Below are 20,523 nucleotides of genomic sequence, written 5' to 3' on the forward strand. Positions count from 1 at the left end.
TTTGTTGGTTTGTTTCTGGGTTTTTTGGGTTTTTTTTTTTTTTTGGTTTCATGGTTTTTTGTTTTTTGTTTTTTTTAGGATTTCAGATTTTGATAAATCAAATGAATCATTGCTCTTAGCTCCAGACTACTCCTCTCCTTTATCACGAGGACAAGTGAAAATAAGTGGACTTTCTAATTTGCCTCTGGAGCATTTATGGGTGTCAGTTGTCTTAGTGGGCTCCTTGATTTAACAGGTATCACCCCTGTGTTGTCTTATTGTTATCTGATTCTCTCCCCTCTTGTGGCTCTTCACTGTACTTCCACCCTTGGTACAGAAACTGGTAAATCCAATTCATCATCAGCCTCCACCCAATCAACTGTGATTCAGTGGCAAACACTCTTGGCCAGCATCTGGAGAAATTGGAGAGGTTGTTTGAGGGGTTTATTTTATTTTCTTTCTAATGAAATCATTTTGGAGCTCTCCATATCATTGAAGAGAAAATGCAGATTTTCATCTTGTGAATGGTAACAGTTATTGAACATATCTAAAGAGTGGACAAGTGAGAAGTTCCTTTGTTAAATCTTCCATGTTGTGTCTGCAGACATATGTTTGCCTTTTCTGTCTGTCCCCCATGTGTAGAGACACGCATGAGGCCAGCCCGCTATGGAATTCACTGTGTGGAAGGCCCAGCTTCTCATGACTGCTTCAGAAACTGGGTCCTTCTGGAGTTCAGGAAAATGTTGTATATGCCATAGAATCCTCTGGTAAGTGTGGACAAGTGGTCTGTGGACCCCTTCTCAGACTAATCTTTTTTACAAGAATATAGCACATAATATGTCAAGGGAAACCAAATATAGTAAAATGCAATTATCAAAGTATTTTATTATGCTATATACACTTCTTCACTAATGCATAAAATAACAGGTCTAGTAATTACTGTAATTCCAAGTAGTGATGAACTTAATAATTGGAGACATCTAAAACAATGGTGAAATGACATGAAAATATCCATGCTTTTTACTGGTGACAAAGTCCTAAGTATTACTAATATTATTGCGGTTTGTTTTCTACATTTATCAATAAAGGAATGCTAAATTTCAGAGATTAGCAGAACTAAAGATGCCATTTTTTTTCCCCATCCAAGTTTATGGATCTCCCTGAATTCTTCTTCACCAACCTCTTGGATTTCATGGCCACAGTTTAAGAATCCAAAGACCTTAACTCCCAGTGTGTGAACCAAACTCTCTGGTTAGAGATTCTCACAGTCTGCCAAAGTTGCAAGGATTCAAGAGTCAATTCCTTGCCAGTGGTGACAAGCAAAATTTGAACATTTAAAACCAAAGCTGTACTTAAGAGAAGGACCTTTTGTCTTTGCTGACAATGGAAGGGATTCACAGTGAAAAGATCATTATGTACCTTGGATGTTTGGTTAATGTGCCTTTGAAGGCTCTGGAACATACCACCAGGAGAATTCATCCCCCTGCAGACTTTAATGCCACTGCATAGCAAATATTGAAGGGAAAAAGGCAGATCAATGTATTTAGTCCACGAAAGATAAACACGTTCCCAGTTTATGTCTCCACAGCAGTGAAGTTCATCATGCTAGATCGTGTTGTAGACGAGCCTTGAAAGGGAAGCCTGGGATGTTTGTCCAGGGCACTGTCTGGGTGTTCCCAGCATTACCTTCTGTCTGTTTGTTCTCTATCCCCATCCCTCCTCCTCCTCAGCCTGGCTCCAAGTCAGCTCTGAACTAGAGCCCCAAAGGACTAAAGGCAGACTTCCTCTATGAAACCCTCCTGAGGCCTTCCTAGGGCTCTGCCACTGGGTGATGGGAATCACACTGATGGGGACGGGAACAGTCACTGCCACCTTCCTCCCTCCTCTTTTCTACTCAGCTTCTGCCAGGTCCTGACAGCTCTGGAAGCCGAGGCCTTTCTTTGACTCCCATGCAGGTCTCCGTGCTGTGCACTGCTGCCAAGCCATGGGGCCAGCTCTAAGAATGTGTTTTTAATATTCATTGTTCACTCTGTCTGTTACCGATGTGTGCACTGCAATTATTGTAATTCTTTGCACATGTGTTGTTATGAAATGGGTGCCTTTCAAGCCATGCCAGGTTACTTTTTTTTCCTTTCTGAAACCCAAATATATTATTTCTACCTATGTTTCAGTTAGTTTGCCATGCTTCTTTATTTTATTTCAAAGATGAGTCTGGGCAGCGAAAAGAGTGGTGTGTGCACAAAGCAAGGTCTGCCTACTTTCCTTGTGATAGAACAGTTGCTTTTGATTTAGGCTTATGTGGTTTTTACCTCACTCTCTTGTTTTTGTTTTCTTCTTTCCATGCTCACGAGCAAGCCGACTTTCAGACATACACATCCCATGTGTACTGCTGCTGGAGTAGCCATCTGCACCCAGGGGAAGGCACACATGTAGTGTGCAAAACAGACATGCACACATATGCATGAAAACAGCTTTTGGTTGGAAGTTTTCTTGGATGTTAGGGGTGTTTTTTTCCTCCTTTTAGTGGTAAGGAGGAAAAGAAGGTCTAGAAAAGTCATCTTTCTTTTTTAACTTTAATTGGGCCTTTTCTGGCACAGTGTAGAAAATTCAGCTGGGCACAAAAAGGATTATATGCTTTCATTAATTCAGATTGTCTTATTTTTGTTTTTAATTTTTTATCAAAGAAAAACAGCAAATGTGAAACTAGATTTTAAAATCTCATATTTTTAAGCTTCTTAGGATAATAACAAAACCTTAGTTTTTAAGTAAATTAAGAATAACTAGTTTTGCCTTTGAGAACTTACTCTTGAGATTCACAGAGGCTAAATTAAGAATAAAACAGTGGAGGTGTCCACCTGGCAAACATCACCAGCTATCCCCACATACATCTTCCTTTCTTTAGAGAGTCTCAAGCCACTCTCTGTTTTTGCTGGGAAGAGAAATCTGACCCTTGTCTGCTAAGCATTTTACTTTCATTGTTAACTATATCCATTTGTCACCATGAAACATTATTTTTTTTAAGGCAGCAGGGAAACAGGACCGCTTGCTGCATAATGGTGCTGTAACTCTTGTGGCCAGGAAGGAATCAAAGAAATGGGTCAGTAGCTAATGTGGGAAATCATACCAGCAAGAAAGAAACATGCGGAGTGACAGAAACAGAGACAGAGAGAGGAAAAGGAGGAAAAGGGAGAGGGAAGGAGGGGGCAGGAGGAAAAATACTGAAAGATAAAAACAGAGACCTCTGCAGAAAAGCTAAAATTTCCATGAAAAGATTTATAAAAGGATGGTATCGCTGTTGCTAGGGAGCTGGGAGGAGAGCAGACAGATATGCCATCCACTAAAGATCTTTAATATAAACCTGCCTTTGTTTGCATCATCTCTCCAGTGAGGAGACTGGATAAAGAGGAGAAGAAATATGGTGAAGCTGTCTTCTTAGACACACAATTTTAAGAGCACGCTCTGTAGCTGCTGTGTTGAGGGCATGCCTGAGGTCAAAGGGCACAGCCTCACTCCCCAGAATTCCAGGGCCAAGGTTGCACCCATCTAGTTATGGGGAATGGCCCCACTCGCATGTAATATGATGGCTCTTAGATGTATAACCCCGATGTGGCAGGTTCTGCCTTCCCTTAAATGAATAAATGTATCTTAATCAGCTGTTTGGTCTTACTGTTGCCCAGGATTCGGGTTGAGGAAAGGAGTCCGGTGCTGGGGCAAACCAGCAGTGGCTCCTCATGGTACTGCTCCCAGTGAAACAGAGGAAGTGGCATGGGAAGTCATTGCTACTCCAGAATCACCTTAGCACCTGCCTGTATTAGGTAGGGTTTTCCAGAGGAAAAGAACAAATAGAATATGTATATATGTATATGACAGGTTTATTTTTTATTTTAAGTGATTGGCTAATGCCCTTGTGGGGGCAGGCAAGTCCAAAATCTGCAAGACAGCTGCAAGACAGTCTGTCAGGCTGAAAATTTTGATAGGCATCAGTGTTAAGTCTTGAGTCCAAAGGCAGTCTGGAGGCAGGATTCCCTCCTCTTCTGGAGACTTCAGCTTTTTTCTTAAGGCTTTCAACTGGTTGGATGAGGCCTACCCACATTACGGAGGGTAGTCTGTTTTACTCAAAGTCTCCTGACTTAAGTGTTGATCACATCTAAAAAATATTTTCATAGTAACATTGATGGTGTTTGTACCATAGCCTAGCTAGGTTGGTACATAAAATTCACAATCATACAGCTCTATGAAATAACTAAGGTGAATAATGTTCATCCCTCACCAAACCAACATACTACAGATTCAGAGATACGAGGTAGGCATATGTCCACATTGCAGCCAGTGTGATAGAAGCTAGGACCTTTAGTTAGTATAGTTGTTGCTTTGTTCTAACCTGAGAAAATTCCTTGCAGAATTATATCTTTAAAAGGAGCCTCCTCTAAGGAATCTATCCCTATCTTGAACTTTCTGTCTCTAATCCAGACACTCTTTACTCCATACAACCCCTTATTTAACTCCCTCAGTTGGATGCCCCAGCCACCATCACTGGAAATTCACCCTACCACCCCCTTGGTCTGTCCTCTCTCTGCACTCTGAAACAGTGTCTCATATTCTGGCCTGATGTTCACTGAGCTATTCCTGCTTAGTTGTGGGCTCCAGAAGGGCTGAAGGAGTCAACAATACTCCTGTGAGGGAAAGCAAATATAGGTGCTCCAGTTCTTGTTCAGTCTCCTCAAAAGTGAAAGCTTTGGCTTGCTTACCTTACAAGTAGGGTTGTCAGATTTAGAAGAAAAAAAAATTAAATTTGATTTTTAGATAACCAATAAATGATTTTTAGTATAAATATATCCATACTTGGGACATAAATACTAAGAAGTTTTTCATTATTAATCTGAAATTGATGCCCAGTTACATTTGAATTTTAGATCAAGAACAAACATTTTTTATTAACAGTATGTCCCATGTAATATTTGGGACATACTTACACACAAAAAAATTATTCCTTGTTGATCTGAAATTCAAATTTAACCAGGCAATTTGTATTTTATCTGTCAATCCTGCAAGATGACTTAAAACATAAAGACACTGCTCCAACTCATGCAGTATTTTTTCTCAGAGACAACATAGGCTGGTTTCCTATCTAGGAACACATTTTTCCAAAAGCAAGCCTGTTAGTCTCTCCTCTATAGCAATAGCTTCTGACCACCTCTCTTCCCAGTGCCAGCTGCCCTGAAGGGGTTGGGGCCACTCCAGCTTTATTTCTCCTTCTAATCAGGGTATGGTGGAAGGAATATTCAATTTGTCCTGTTCAGGTTGACATATTTTCAGAAAAGGAATCACTGACATCCCCAGTCACCTAGACTCAAGACCCTAGTGCCAACCTCAATTCTTTCTTCCCTTCTGTCCTCCCTGCCAGGGCTTTATTCACAGTGTCTTTTGTATCTTCTCCTTTTTGTCTCAGACATCCCTCTAATCCACCTTCATTGTTGTTCACAGAGTGACAACATGAACCTCTGACTTTTTCTTCCTGCCCATAGCACCTGTCTTCTACAGTCCATCCACCACACTCCATGACCTGACGTTCAGTATCATTGTGAACACTCAGACACTCCCAAGGCTCAGAAACATTCTGTTTCCAGATTGTCTGCCAAATGAAGTCCTATATTTTGGCCTACATCAAGTCCAGATATCAAGGCCATATATCAAATCCCTCAAGTAACTGACTTTAACCCAATGATCATACGCTTTTTCTTTTTTTTTTTAAGATTTTATTTATTTATTTGAGAGAGAGAGAATGAGAGATAGAGAGCACGAGAGGGAAGAGGGTCAGAGGGAGAAGCAGGCTCCCCGCTGTGCAGGGAGCCCGATGTGGGACTCGATCCCGGGACTCCAGGATCATGACCTGAGCCAAAGGCAGTCGCTTAACCAACTGAGCCACCCAGGCGCCCGATCATACGCTTTTTCTGAAAAAAGCCAGGGAGTAGATTTTTTAGCCTTCGAAGGCTATATAGTTTCTGTCACAGTTATTCAACTCTGCTGTTTTTGCATGAAAGCAGCCATAGACATCAGTGAACAGGCTTGACTGAGTTCCAGTATGACTTTGTTTATAAAACGGGTTGGGGGTACAGATTTGGCCCATTCCTTCTCTAGCTGACAAACCAAACCTGTTCTCCAAGCCTCAGCTCAAGTGTTCTTTTCTCTGTGAAGCTCTCTCTGATCCACTCAGTTGGAAGCAACTCCTTCTTCACTTCATGTACACAACGCTTTATGTCTTTTTATGACTATGCCCACATTCTGCCTTGAACGGAGTCCATGCCTTCGCTCTTTGTTGGCAAACTTGACATCCCCTGCAGAGGCCACCATAGTCCATTACACAGGGGAGATGTTCAGTAAGAAAGTAGTGGTAGGAAGAATGATGGAAAGCCAGGAGAGTGAGTCTAGAGGAAGGGCAGGGGCTTGATCAACTACAGCCTCCTGCTTCTCCTCAGATAAGTCTGAGTTCCCCTGAAGACTGTGGATCAACATGAAATGCCTTTTGGAGAAGCCCAACTTCCAGGCCAGTCATTTAAACACACAGAAGCCTGCGCCTCAAAAATAAATTAGCTAAGCATTCAGTTCCCCAACCAGGAAGGTTGGTATTGCAAATTCATTTGGACTGAAACCATTTTCCTTTTTGAAACACACCCAAGTTCTAAAATAAATAGCTTCACCTGATCTGGACTGTGAACACATTCCTCCAGAATCCATCCCTCGAGAGAACTTTGTTACCTGCTTCAGCTCAAAATGTACATGACTCCAAAGCATCTGAACTTTTCCTAGCAGGGGTAGAAACAGCCAGGCCCTGTGTGCCTCAGAGAAAGTGTGTCAGAGCTGGGAAGAATGAACTGAGGAAAAGAGCAATAATGCAAGCATTTTTTTCCAGCAAAATAACTATGAAAGTTAAAAATTATTTTTTAAAGTTAGCTATCCTTGAAAATTGTAAGCAAATCTATTTCTCTAGTTCTTTGTCAATTTTTGGACTTAGAAGTGGTTTAGTTATATTACTACATACTTGATTTTGTCTCTGTAATCATTTTAGGTACATGTCATGTCCTCTTAATTAATCTGCAGGTTTCTCAAGAGGAGGATACCTATTTTCTTTTCTTGCATACCTCCTAAAGCATCTTAATACCAGGACCACAGCAAACGCTCAATAAGCATGCGATCACTAAATGAATATATGGGGTGTAGTAACCTGCTAAAGTCCTTGGTGGGGGGAATTAAATTAGTCAAGTTAATTTTTTTTAAAAGAATTCTTCTCTTGTAAACCTGATCCCACCTCTTTTCCACCACCAGTTAGTACCTCTATTTTAAGTCCTTTGAAACTTTCATAACAATAAGAAAGAAAAATTTTGCTTACAGCTATGTTTTATTAGATTTAAGTCTTCTTTGATGGCAGGACACAACACACCGACACTTGGGTAGATGAAAAGCAGAACTTTTTGTTACTTGCCAAATGAGAGTAGGCTGTCAGGCAGGACCACACAGAGGCTTACACCCAGGGGTGGGCACAGTTTATGTGTGGCAAACAGAGTGGGATTAACTAAATTGAGCAAACTCCCTGTGAATTAGCTGATTTGAATAATTTCACAGGTTTCAGGACTAGGGGCTATTTCTAGCTGTCCAGTACTTGACCCAGGGGCAATTAGGCCTGCTGCATAGATACCAGGAGTATAAAAGTTCCATAAGGAAATTCACTGGAATGTGGACTTGAGCTGCCCAAAAGGGGGGACTGATTGGCCTCTAAGCCAGACCTCAAAACTGGATCAAGACACATTTTTTAAAAACTATATTACGGGGGTGGCTGGGTGGCTCAGTCAGTTAAACATCTGCCTTGGCTCAGGTCATGATCTCAGAGTCCTGGAATTGAGCCCCAAGTCGGGCTCTCTGCTCAGTGGGGAGTCTGCTTCTCCTTCTCCCTCTGTGTTCTCTCTCTTGCTCTTCCTCAAATAAATAAATAATTTTTTAAATATATAAATAAAAATCTTTTAAAAAAACTATACACTATAACACCCTCATCTATAGTTCATAAAAGCAGGGGACTCCCTGTATTGTTCTTGTCATTGTACCCCAATGCCTAGCATGTTGAAAGCACTCACAATTGAGTAAATGGAATGACTCCAGATTTTCACTTCTACTAAGGGTGGGCTACTAAGACTGCAAGCCTGGATTCAACACTTTCATTAGATATTGAGACTTGCACTACAGGAAAAAAATATAGTTAATTCTACTAGTCAGGGAAAAAAAAGTGATAAGGTCAGTATTGCTCTGTCAAGGGATTATATCCATAATCTGGAATGTTGTCATTTTATAAGAATGACAGACACAAATGATCAGTGTTTATTGCATGATCAAATCTGAGAGCAAAATGACATTTGGGGGTAAGAGAAGCGGAAATGAGAGAAGCAGAAACTGGCCAAAAGCCAGCTAAATTGGAGTGGTTCTACTGTGGGATAGAAGATAACAAAGCTTTGAAAACCAAGTAGCAAGGAAAGGTAAGAAATGAGACTAAATAACAAACTCATGAGTTCTGGAAAGAGAGAAAGTCACTGATTTTTTTAAGATCACATGACACTAAGAGCATTTGGAGGGGTAATCATAGCCTGTTGGCAAAAAAGAACTGAAAGAAAATACATCTAGATTTAGTGTACATAAAATAAACAGGAAATAATGTCTTGGAACTTTAAAAGTAAATCATTAGCCCAATGAATGCAAGAAAACAGACTTAAAGAAATGTTATCACACCACTACAGTGTTTCTATGGGAATTAACACAAAATGAGGGCTTCATAAAAAACTTTAGAAAGCATTAGAAAACTATAAGTTAAGCAAAATTAAGAGGTTTCTTCATAACAGGACCAAGCAAATTCTTTATTATGTTAACAAATGTTGGGAACCTCTAAGAAGAAAGTGTGGTGGGAGGGTCCCAGCCACAGAACCCTCCCTCCCATTCATGGAACAGCACATGTGACTCATACTCCATAGAACACTCTTAGATAAAGCCCATGCTAACATGATTTTTCCCCCATCTGTGTTATTTTCATGACAACACAAGTTATTTTATTCTGTCAGAGAACTTAAGCAACTACATTCCAGGACACATAAACACCATCCTACCTCTTAGGAACTAACTAAAAAATTCTCCTCATGTGTAATATAGGTATTTATGTCCTTTGAAAAAATATATCTTGGAACATTTTTGAGACAGACTAAATATATATGGTAATATCAACTCAGGGCTGAAAAAATAAAAATAAAAAAGATTTGAGGCAGGATATGGTGAGCAATGAGAGAACCTCACACCAATCCTAATGTTAACCACTGTCCCATAATATTCCTGTTCATCTACTTAATTAAATGCCTAAAGAAAAAAAAAATCAACTTAAAGCCTGCAGCCAAAGAGCAAGCTAAAAATAACATTAGCAACTAGAATTTCAATTTCTACAAGTCTTTGCAAAATTTGGCAGTGACTTCGAATAAGCATTTGATTAGGACATCAAACAGTATCAAATATCAGCATTTAGCTACTTAGCTTGACATGTCAAGCAGAGGCAAAAGCTGTCATCAGCATTCCAGGAACAGTAGACTGTGCTAGGCAGGTCTGTGCCCAGCAGTTTACCCAGTGATTCTGAGATAAATAGTCTGTCTCTCTTTTTGCTATAAACTTCTTTGCAAAATTTTGTGATTTTCATATCCTAATGAGGCAGTTGTTTATTGACATTTTAAATGATGTAAGGTCACTTCATAACTTTCAAGAAACTGCTGACATATTTGTAATTCTTTATTAAACACATAGCCATGGAAGCTACTCTGAAATAGCTGATGTTACAAGGAAGACAGCCCAGAGGAAGTTGGTGGCTTTCAGTAACACCTCCAACAATGGCTTCTTTCATTGAAATATTGATTGAGTACATGCCATGTGCTAGGTCTTTTGTCACCTGGCTTGCTCAACTCTGTCATTATAACTAAATGACCAAGACAGCCTAGTCAATCAGGGAACTTTTAATTTATTTTCAGTGGCAAAAGGAATAGACTGAAGGTCACATAGCCACAGGTATCAAGCAGGCATCCTGGGCTCATGTACTGCCATTGGCTAAATGAGCTCAAACCTAGGAAACCACACCTAAAAAACTCAGGTACACCTATATATCAGGGAGCAAAATTACAAACACCATTCCCAAAGGGGCAAAGAAAAGGAAGATTCTTTATTGTACTATAACTATGGTGACCAAACGTGGGACAATTCCAGTTTACACCTTTTGTCCCAGTGTCTCAACTGGTCTAACATCTCCCTCAAATTTTTAATTATTTTAATGAAGAATTATTAATAGCTGCACTGGGAGCTCTCTACTTTGTATTTTCAGCTTCTGATATGGTTGTCTAGTAGTAGAGGAGATGTATGAACAGATTTTGTTTTTACTTTAACCTCCCTTTCAAAGCCGGCATGTGTGGTACTTGCTAGTAAACACAGTGCCCTCAGGCAAGAGAGAGCTCATGAAGCTAATTCCTCCCAGTTTGGGTGGTACTAGGAGACTCAACAGCACTGCCTTTACTGGCCATTGTTGGGTCTGCCAGTTGTGCTGTGACCTACACTCACACCCACACCCATCAAAATGCATGAAGCCACTAGCCATCAGTTGGCTGGATCAGTAGAAATGTGAAACTTTATTGTTTAGTTGGGAAATGTGCAAGGGAGCTGGAGGCCGGGCTATCTTGTCATAAAGCTTATAGAGAGCAGCCTGAATATTCTCATTACATGGTTTTGTTATTTATTATTTGGTTCATGTACACTTATCAGCAGCAATTATTATTTGGTAATGTTGTTTTGCAACAAACTCATCAGGAAAGAGCTCAAAAAATCAAAAGCACATGTTAAGCAAAAAAACTTAAGTTCTGAATTTCAGTTTCACAACAAAGTTGATGATGAATGTGGAACTTGCAAAAAATGTTTATCAACACAATTTACCATCTACTATGAGGGCTAAGTGACACCACTGACCACATGAAAACCAGAAGACACAAATCTTCTGAAGAATTTCCAGCATTTATCCCACAAGTTAGAAGTTAATTTAAGACTATATCCAAAAATGACCAAATGTGTGCCTACAAAAAGGGCCTTTACATATCAGTCAGTGAAGCATGACTTTTCATTTACCTCAGATGATTGTTTTTCTTCATTAACTTCACCCACTTTGGATTCCAAGTTTGCTTTTGGACATATGAAAAGTGAAATAACTGTTCACGTGTTGGCTCCATTAGCAGAAGAACTGCACAAACAATTCAGTGAAGCCAGTTTTATACCAGTGTCCTAGATAAGGAGAAAACTGGTTCCAATAAAGGTTTGTTTTTCTTTATTCAATTCATGAAATCAAAATACATCTTTTGGATATTCATTCTGACATTATTGTGAATGCTCTTATAGGCTCAGGTAAGAAGTTCAACGTTAAAGCTTTTGTGATATGTAAACACAAATTTTACTGGAGTAGAGTTGTGAGAAAAACAATATTCTTACTAAATTAAGAAACCTTTGGAGCAGATATATACTTGAAGTTACATCCTAGAAAGCTGCTGTATTCCACTAATCAAAATAGTAACTGTCTTTGTCAAGATATATAAATATACACTGATACAAGCACATGCATGAAGTTAAAGTAATTGAACTATAAAACTTTATGAGGAAGCTGGTATTCAACATCTTTATGGAAATAGCACTGTCTTTGCTGCCTGCCATCCAGGTCTGCCAATGGTAAGAACAAAAATGGAAAACCACATACTGTAGGTCTAAAGTTTTATAAGTTGTAAATCAAGCGAGCAAACTGCTAAATAAAATAGGTTTGAGCCTAACATCACAAATATACTTTCAGTAATGACCTGAAAAGCCAGGTTATAATTTAGAATCCCCAGAGTCCTTGAAATCCCTGTCTGCAATTGGCAATGTGAGGGAAACACCTCAGCCCATCCTGAGCTCTTCTTCCTTCAGCTCCCTCTGGCACGGCAAGGGACTCATACAAACAGGTGAGGAGATACCAGATTAGCCATTATGTTGAAGCTCTGTCATCAGCACCCCCTCTGGCCACACCTAAACAGCTGTCCCTTGCCCAAATCTTAGGCCACGGAGGGTCTATATTGGTAGTGAGATCTACCCTTGAGAGGAGGTACCCAAGGAAGATGCCTGCCCATCTCTGGGAGCAGATCTGAGCCATCTGGGCAAGAAATTCTGGGGCCTTAGCCACTTGGGCATTTGTCTGAGATGGCATGTCTTCTTGGCCCCTCAGATTGGATGGAGTTAGGCTGGAAAAGGGTCAGAACTGAGCCCTCTAAAGTGTAGGGCCCTGGGCAGCAGTCTGTATTGCTCAGATTCAGGTCTAAGAGTAGTACTAACTTAACTAATCTTGTATGTTGTCTCTTCATCTTGTACGTGAAATTCTAGTAGATTTAGTAGACATTCCTAATCTAGTCAAACCCTTCACATGTTCTTCAAACCAATGAAATTTGGGATCCTCAACATTTTCTTTGTCAATAAAATAACACGTGGATTTAGCAGATTCAATGAAGACCCTTTTTTCCCTTGTCACACTGGATGTCTAGATGCTGTTTGGATTGGGTTTAGAAGATGGCGTAGTATAGATGTTTCTTGGTCTGAGTCTCTTAACAGTAGAGATGAAGAAGGGAAAATGAGATCATGAAAAGACTTGCTGTTGGACTTCAGAACACTGCCAGTTGCCATGGTGGTGGCATTAGCTGGATTTGGGGCAGTCGAGGTATCTTGGGAGGAGTTGCTTGAAAGTAACCAACAGTTGTTTGATTTGAATAAATCTGCATGGGTAGGAGCAGTGTCAGAAGTAGCAGCCCTTGTCTGAGCCAGGCCACCATTGCTCTGCCCATGTCTGCTCAGTCCATGCACGGTGCATCTCACTGTACATGGAGTGAGTGGAAAACTGCTGGCTTGGGGCAGGCACAGGCAAGGTCAAAAATGTTTGAGGTTTTAAAGAACCATTTTGAAAATCAACTTAAATGCCTAAAAATAGTATTGAAATATACACACGTACACACACACACACACCTTCACACACATTCTAGCATATTGTCAATGCTGAAATATTTTAAAACTAGTTACAGACAACATACAATGTCAAATAAGCAATACTAACTTAGTGTGGCTGAAACAGAACTCATGATTCCTTATTAAAGATGCTTCTTCATGGAATTTCCCAACTCATTAAATTATACCATCAACATCATCCATGCATGTGCTTAAGTAAAAAGTCTAGATGTTAGCTGTGATTTCTTGATTTCTCACTTTTAATTTTTTAGAAGTTTTTTTCAAGGTTTTATTTATTCAAGAGAAGAGAGAGAGAGAGCATGAACAGGGGGAGAGGCAGAGGGAGAGGGAGAAGCAGACTCCGCACTGAGCAGGAAGCCCAACACGGGGCTCAATCCCAGGACCCTGAGATCATGACCTGAGCTGAAGGCAGATCTTTGACTGAGCCACTCAGGTGCCCCGAGTTCTCACTTCTCAGAATCTATCCATTAGCAAGTCATTTTGATTCAGCCTCTAGCTTGTATTTTGAAAGGCTTCTTCTCTTCTCCATTAGCACCACCTTCATCTAAACCACCTGATTTAGGTCTATTAAAGAAATATTTGCAAACGACATATCAGATAAAGGGCTAGTATCCAAAATCTATAAAGAACTTATCCAACTCAACACCCAAAAAACAAATAATCCAATCAAGAAATGGGCAGAAGACATGAACAGACATTTCTCCAAAGAAGACATCCAAATGGCCAACAGGCACATGAAAAAGTGCTCAACATCACTCGGCATCAGGGAAATCCAAATCAAAACCTCAATGAGATACCACCTCACACCCGTCAGAATGGCTAAAATTAACAAGTCAGGGAACGACAGATGTTGGCGGGGATGTGGAGAAAGGGGAACCCTCCTACACTGTTGGTGGGAATGCAAGCTGGTGCAACCCCTCTGGAAAACAGTATGGAGGTTTCTCAAACAGTTGAAATTAGAGCTACCGTTCGATCCAGCAATTGCACTACTGGGTATTTACCACAAAGATACAAATGTAGGGACCCGAAGGGGTACATGTACCCCAATGTTTATAGCAGCAATGTCCACAATAGCCAAACTGTGGAAAGAGCCAAGATGCCCATCGACAGATGAATGGATAAAGAAGATGTGGTATATATACACAATGGAATATTATGCAGCCATCAAAAGGAATGAGATCTTGCCATTTGCAACGACGTGGATGGAACTGGAGGGTGTTATCCTGAGTGAAATAAGTCAATCAGAGAAAGACATGTATCACATGACCTCACTGATATGAGGAATTCTTAATCTCAGGAAACAAACTGAGTGTTACTGGAGTGGTTGGGGGTGGGAGGGGTGGGATGGCTGGGTGATAGACATTGGGGAGGGTATGTGCTACGGTGAGCGCTGTGAATTGTGCAAGACTGTTGAATCACAGATCTGTACTTCTGAAACAAATAACGCAACATATTTTAAGAAAAAAGGAAAAGAAGAAGATAACAGGAGAGGAAGAAAAGGGGAGTATGTCAGAGGGGGAGACGAACCATGAGAGATGATGGACTCTGAAAAACTGAGGGTTCTAGAGGGTAGGGGGGTGGGGGGATGGGTTAGCCTGGTGATGGGTATTGAGGAGGGCACGTTTTGCATGGTGCACTGGGTGTTATGAACAAACAATGAATCATGGAACACTGCATCAAAAACTAATGATGTAATATATGGTGATTAACATAACAATAAAAAAATTTAAAAAAAAAAAAGAAAATGAAGTGATATGGCAAGGAGTCTAATTCCAGTTCCTAGTGGTCACTCTTCTTCTTCTCTAGATGTCTGAGCTAGCCTCTGGACATGAAGTCTCCATGGTCTGTCTCCTGATTAATTCTTTGACCTCATTTCAAACAGCCTCCACCCTGCCAACTATGCTCCAGCCACACTAGATAACTTTTTGGTCCATGAAATAACAAACTCATTCTTGCCTTGGGGCTCTGCACCAGCTGTCTGGCTGTCTCCTCTGTCCAAACAGTCCTTCCCCTTACCTTAGTATGGCTGCCTATTTCTTGTCATTCAGACCTCAGCCTAAATGTCACCTTCTCAGAAGAGCCTCCCTGACCATGCACTCTAACTTGGATCCACCCTGTCATGCTTTACTACATCTGCCTATTTTGATTGTCTGCATTACAAATGTTTTGGTGTATGTGTCATTTCCTCCGAGCTAGGATATAAGCCCCATTGACATCAGAAGTCTTGTTTATGTTGTGCACCTTTGTATCTCTACAATGGCGAACAATACCTGGTACCTATAGGTGCCCAATAAATGTTTGTCAAATGAATGGATAAATAGACGTTTCAGAATAGAGCCTGATATTTTGATTAAAAACTATCAAAATTATTCTACCTGACTGGAGTTTTGGTATCAAATGCCATCTAAATAAATGAGATACAGTCTGAGGACTCAACACTTCTTTTAGAGATAGGAATTAATTATATGATATTTGTAGTAGGATATAATCGAGATCCACTTTAAAAATATTGGGTGTATTATTTGTTACATTTGTGCATCACTAAATTATTTACACCCTAATTGCCTAATTGTACTGGGTAGTCCTGGAACTTAATCTATTTAGCTTTCCTAAAGTCTGATCCATCAATTAATCACCCTCTGCACATGAAGCTCTTGGCCAGAATTTTAACAGAATCAGAATCTCTTGTGATATTCCTGTAAAGAAACTTATCAGGATTCTGAAGGAAAAAAAGTTATTGCCTTAGACAAGAACTCTCAGGTGCTATAATCTTTTGTGTTAATTTCCATTCCTAAAAAAGGAAAATGTGCCTCAGTTTGCAATTAGAGGGCGACAGGGACTAGAGTGACAGAGACAGGGAACAGAGGCTGATTGTACAGGTGTGAGGTGCCCATTGACTAATAACTTGAAGTATTAACTGGTTCTATGTTCCTTTCTTCTTCTTCACTCCTCCTATGATTATAGGTTTTAGTTCCATGAGGTATAAGTCTGCATTAACTCCAGGAGAAATTTATCAGTTCAGAACTTAAACTGAAGCAGTGGTGTGTTGGTAAATGTTCGACAAATGGCTTTCTAGAAAAAGAGCCCTGATTTGTGGTGTTTGTTGGTTTCTGTAGTGTAAATAATCCCAGGATGGCTGATTCCAAGCTACCAATGAGACTTCATTTAAAGTGGACTTAGGTAGAGATACTAATAACTAGTTTTCATGAGCTAGTAGTATGACCTGGCTCTAGCACACCACTGAATCAAAGATACAAATTCTGTTTCAAGTTCATGAAGTTTGATGCACATATAAGACAGAAAACAAATGATAGTAGGTAAAATCAGACTGTGGTCAGTTTCATATTCTATCCCAAGATATAAAAAAAAAAAACAACTTTAGGGGTGCCTGGGTGGCTCAGACAGTTAAGTGTGCGACTCTAGATTTCGACTCAGGTCATGATCTCAGAGTCATTAGATTGAGCCCCATGTCAGGCTCTGTGCTCAGTAAATCTGCCTGAGATTCCCTCTCCCTCTCCCTCAGCCCTTCCCCCCACTCATGCTTGCACATACGTACTCTTTCTCTCTCTCTCTCTAATAAATAAGTAAATAAATAAATAAAATCTTTTTTAAAAAAGAAAAAACTTTAAGCAGGAGAGAGAGGAAAAGGAAGTTTAGAAAGAAGTGATATTTGAGGCATTTAGCTGGCTCAGTGAACATGTGACTCTTGATCTTGGGATTGTGAGTTTGAGCCCCAAGTTCGATGTAAAGATTTCTTAAAATCTTTAAAAAAAAGAAGGAAGTGATGCTTTTTGGTCTCCCTGGCTTTACTGAGATATAATTGACATATTGTTTAAGGTTAAGGTGTACAACATAATTGTTTAAGTTTAAGGTGTTCAATGTGCTTTTGTTTGCATTTCCTGTTGATTAGTGATGATGAGCATCTTTTCATGTACCTGTTGGCCATTTGTATGTCTTCTTTACAAAAACGTCTACTTGGGTCCTTGGCCCATGTTTAAATTGAATTGTTTGTTTTTTTTGCTATTGAGTTATATGACCTCTTTATATATTTCAGATATTAATCCCTTCTCAGATATATGTTTTGCAACTATATTTTCTTCCATTTCACAAGTTGTCTTTTCATTTTGTTGATCATTTCTTTTGTTGTGTAGAAGCTTTTTAGCTTGATGTAGTTCCTCTTTTTAATTTTTACTTTTGTTGCTTGTGCTTTTGATGTCACATCCAAAAAATTGTTGTCAAGACTGATGTCAAGATTTTCCTTATGTTTTCTTCTAGGAGTTTCATGGTTTCAGGTCTTACATTTAAGTCTTTAATCTATTTTGAGTTAATTTTTGTGAGTGGTGTAATATAGTGTTCTAATTTCATTAGTTTGCATGTGGATATCCAGTTTTTCCAACATCATTTATTGAAGAAACTATCTTTTCCCCATTGAGTATTCTTGGCTTCCTTGTCAAATATTAGTTGACTGTATATGTGAGAACTTATTTCTGGGCTCTCAGTTCTGTTCCATTGGTCTATGTGTCTATTTTTATGCTAGTACCATACTGTGCTAAATGTCATGCCTCCAGCTTGGTTCTTCTTTTTCAGGATTGCTTTGGCTATTCGGGGTTTTTTGTGGTTCCATATGAATTCCAGGATAGTTTTTTCTATTTCTATGAAAAATGCCATTGGCAGTTTGATAGAGATTGCACTGAATCCATAGATGACTTTGGGTTGTATGATCATTTTAACAAAATTCTTCCATTAAAACGGGATATCTTTCCATTTATTTGTGCCTTCTTCAGATGCTTTCACCAAAATCTTATAGTTTTCAGTGTATAGATCTTTTACCTCCTTGGTTAAATTTATTCCTAAGTATATTATTATTTTGATACTATTGTAAATGGGATTGTTTTCTTTTTTTTTCTTACCTTAGGTAGTTCATTGTTAGTGTATAGAAGCACTTCTGATTTTTGTGTTTTGACTTAGAATCTTGCAACTTGACTGAATTCATTTAGTAGTTCTAACAGTGTTTTGGTGGAGTCTTTAAGATTATCTATATTTAAGATCACATGGTCTGCAAACAGACAGTTTTGCTTCTTCCTTTCCGATTTGAATGCCTTTTATTTTTCTTGCCTAATTGCTCTAGGACTTTCAGTAGTGTATTGAATAGGAGTGGTGAGAATCTTGTCTTTTTCCTGATCTTAGAGGAAAAGCTTTCAACCTTTCACCATTGAGTATGATGTTAGCTCTTGTCATAAATGCCCTTTATTATGTTTAGGCGTGTTCTTTCTATACCCAATTTGTTGAGAGTGTTTATCATGAAAGGACGTCATATTTGTCAAATGCTTTTTCTGCATTTATTGAGATCATATGATTTTTATATTTCATTCTATTAGTGTGGTATATCACATTTATTGATTTGCATATGTTGAACCCTCCTTGTGTCCCAGAGATAAATCCCATTTGATCATGTTTATTATCCTTCTAATGTGCTGTTGAATTCAGTTTGCTAGTATTATATTGAGAATTTTTGCATTTGTATTAATCAGCAATATTGGCCTATAGTTTTTCTTATATTGTCCTTATCTGGCTTTGGTATCAGAGTAATGCTAGTTTCTTAAAATGAGCTTGGGACTGTTTCTTTTCAGTTTTTGAAAGATTTTGAGAAAGATTGTATTAGTTCTTTAAATGTTTAGTTGAATTAATCAATGGAGCCATTTGGTCCTGGGCTTTTATTTATTGTAAAATTTTTCATTACTGATTCAGTCTCCTTACTCATTATTGGTCTGTTCAGATTTTCTGTTTCTTCATGATACAGTCTTAGTAAGTTGTATGTTTCTAGCAATTTATCCATTTCTTTTAGGTTATCCGGTTTTGGGGGATGTAATGGTTCATAGTGTCTCATGACCCTTCCTATTTCTGCGGTATCAATTATAAAGTCTATTGTTTCATTTTAGACATTATTTATTTGAATCTTCTCTTTTATTCTTAGTCTAGTAAATGTTTGTCATTTTGCTTGTCTTTTACCAAAAACCAATCTTAGTTTCATTGATCTTTTTTATGATTTTTCTGATCTCTATTTTGTTTATTTCTATTCTGATCTTTTTAATTTTTTTCTTTCTACTAACCTTGAACTTTGTTTGTTCTTGGTTTCTGGAGGTACAAGATGAGGTTGTTAATTTGAGATCTTTCTTGTTTTTTAATGTAGGGCTTTATTACTATAACTGTTCTATTTAGAACTGCTTTGCTGTATCCCATAAGTTTTGGTATGTTATATTTCTATATTTGTTTGTTTCAAGATATTGTTTTATTTCCATTTTGATTTCTTCTTTGACCCATTGTTTGTTGAGGAGTGTGCTGTTTAATTTCCACATATCTGTGAATTTTCCCACTTTCTTCCTGTTACTGATTTCTATTTCATACCCTTTGTGGTCAGAAAAGATACTTGGCAAAATTTCAGTCTTTTTTATTTTGCAAAGACTTTTCTGGCTTAAGATGATCTAACCTGGAGAATGTTCCATGTGCAATTGAGAAGAATGTGTATTTTGCTACTCATGGATGGAATGTTCTGTATTTTTCTGTTAGGTACATTTGGTATAAAGTAGTTCAAGTTCCATGTTTCCTTATTAATATTCTGTCTAAATAATCAGATCACTTTCTTATTTGAATGTGGGGCATGAAGGAAATTGAGGAAGATACAAAGAAATGGAAAAAGCCATGAGCCATGCTCATGGATTGGAAGAACAAATATTGTTAAAATGTCTGTGCTACCCAGAGCAATCTACACATTCAGTGCAATCCCTATAAAAATACTGTTGGTATTTTTCATAGAGCTGGAACAAATAATCCTAAAATTTGTATGGAACCAGAAAAGACCCCAATAGCCAGAGGAATGTTGAAAAAGAAAGCCAGTGCTGGTGGCATCACAATGCCTGACTTCAAGCTATATTACAAAGCTGTGATCATCAAGACAGCATGGTAGTAGTAAAAAAGCAGATACATAGATCAGTGGAACAGAATAGAGAATCCAGAAATGGACCCTCAATTCTATGGTCAACTAATCTTCAACAAAGCAGGAAAGAATATCCAATGGAAAAAAGACAGTCTCTTCAACAAATGGTGTTGGAAAACTGGACAGCCACATGCAGAAGAATGAAACTGGACCATTTCCTTATACCACACATAAAAATAGACTCAAAATGGATGAAAGCCCTAAATGTGAAACCGGAATTCATCAAAATTCTAGAGGAGAACACAGGAAGCAACCTCTTCGACCTCAGCAGCAGCAATTTCTTGCTAGACTCATCTCCAAAGGCAAAAGGAAACAAAAGCAAAAATGAACTATTGGGACTTCATCAAGATAAAAAGTTTTTGCACAGCAAAGGAAACGGTTAACAAAACTAAAAGGCAACCTACAGAATGGGAGAAGATATTTACAAATGACATATCAGATAAAGGGCTAGTATCCAAAAT

Source organism: Callorhinus ursinus, unplaced genomic scaffold, assembly GCF_003265705.2.
Source record: "Callorhinus ursinus isolate GAN/ISIS: 27379988/994484 unplaced genomic scaffold, GSC_fseal_2.0 scaffold12, whole genome shotgun sequence".
In the NCBI taxonomy this organism is placed as follows: Eukaryota; Metazoa; Chordata; class Mammalia; order Carnivora; family Otariidae; genus Callorhinus; species Callorhinus ursinus.